Source organism: Gossypium raimondii, chromosome 10, assembly GCF_025698545.1.
Source record: "Gossypium raimondii isolate GPD5lz chromosome 10, ASM2569854v1, whole genome shotgun sequence".
Classification (NCBI taxonomy): Eukaryota; Viridiplantae; Streptophyta; class Magnoliopsida; order Malvales; family Malvaceae; genus Gossypium; species Gossypium raimondii.
In genome coordinates, this window is record NC_068574.1 from 23,865,504 (window position 1) to 23,867,071 (window position 1,568).

A 1,568-nucleotide genomic window follows, 5' to 3' on the forward strand; every position below is an offset into this window, starting at 1 on the left:
TCGTTGATAAGGCTGTTGGAAGCCTGGAGGTGGTTGTGCTCTTTGATTTCCTTGACCACCCTAAGAGAAATAGGTTGGGTCCTCCAACCTGCATTATCGTTTTTACTATAAGAGTTATTTTAAGGTCTAGAATTGTTGCCCATCTAATTCACTTGCTTGTTCTCTGTGCTAGGATCGAAAGGTAAACATTCTGGATTATTTATTTCACTTCTATTTGTATCGTATTACATCATCAGATGTACCTGCGTAGAAAGATATAAACCATCAATTTTCTTATTTAGCAATTCTACTTGATTTGATAACATGGTGACTTCATCTAGATTAAAAACACTGGCTCCTTTCATCAACTTTGTCCTAATGACTTGCCACTGATAATTATTTAGTGTCATCTCATCTATAAACTCATAAGCTGCTTTGGGTGTTTTATTGTTCAGTGTTCCACAAACTGTTGCGTCGACTAGTTGAGGGATTCAAACCGTTGTAGAAGTTTTGAACTTGTAACCATAAGGGTAACCCATGATGAGGGCACCTTCTCAATAAGCCTTTGTATCTCTCTCACGCATCATGTAATGTCTCTAAGTCGATCTTTACAAGAGAAGAGATGTCATTCCTCAACTTAACTATCTTAGCCAGTAGGAAGTACTTTAGAAGGAGCTTCTCGATCATTTGAGCCCATGTAGTGATGGAACCTTGTGGTAAAGAGTTTAACAACTCTTTTTCTTTGTTCCTTAATGAGAATGTGAACAACCATAAGTGAACGGCATCGTCAGTGGTGCCATTAATCTTGAAAGTGTCACAAATTTCTAGAAAATTGGCCAAATGGGTATTTGGGTCTTCATCTTAAAAAGCATCAAACTAAACATATTGTTGTACCATCTAAATAGTGTTAGGCTTCAGTTCAAAATTGTTTGCAGCAATGGTGGATCTCACAATACTCGATTCAACCCCAGTTAGAGTGGGCTTAGCATAATCGTACATAGTACGAGGAACATGAGCTGCATGAGGTAGTTGAATATTCTAATTATCACCCATCTCCTCAATAATAATGTTGTCCTTTTGTTCGTCTACTAAATTCTGTCAACTCTGCCTTTCTTCTCTACGGTTTCTATGAATAGTACTTTCAATCTTGCTGTAAAAAGGTAATGGTCCCGACGGGTTTCTTCTAATCATAAACCAAAAGAACCTGCCAAAAGCAAACAAAAGAAAAATTAGAATGTAAAAATTAAACTAAATATAAAAATATAAAATTAAAAATGGCTACATTAATAAAACTTAAGCGTTTCTAATATTTTAGTCCCCAAAAATAGCGCCAAAAACTTTATGTGTCTCACGTGACTAACTAAAAATACGACAAAGGCAAGTGCATCTATCGATAAATAGTATGGCTATGGTGAGTAGAGATATCGTATTCACAAGGACTAAAAGTATTAGAATTTACTATTTTTATATTATTTAGCCGACAATTTGGAGTGATGAGTTTTAAACTAAAATTACTAAACTAATTTAACTAAAAACTCAACAGTGAATAAATTAGGAAAATAATTGAATAATAACCAATGAGAGAGATA

At 34.8% G+C, this 1,568-nt stretch overlaps 1 non-coding gene across 1 annotated transcript; it reads left to right on the forward strand.

Annotated features, from left to right (window-relative positions):
- The first annotated feature begins 511 nt into the window (after positions 1–511).
- LOC128034354 (small nucleolar RNA R71) lies at positions 512–618 on the forward strand. Its single transcript, XR_008190481.1, has one exon. It is a non-coding gene; the product is annotated as a small nucleolar RNA R71 (small nucleolar RNA).
- The last annotated feature ends 950 nt before the right edge of the window (positions 619–1,568 follow it).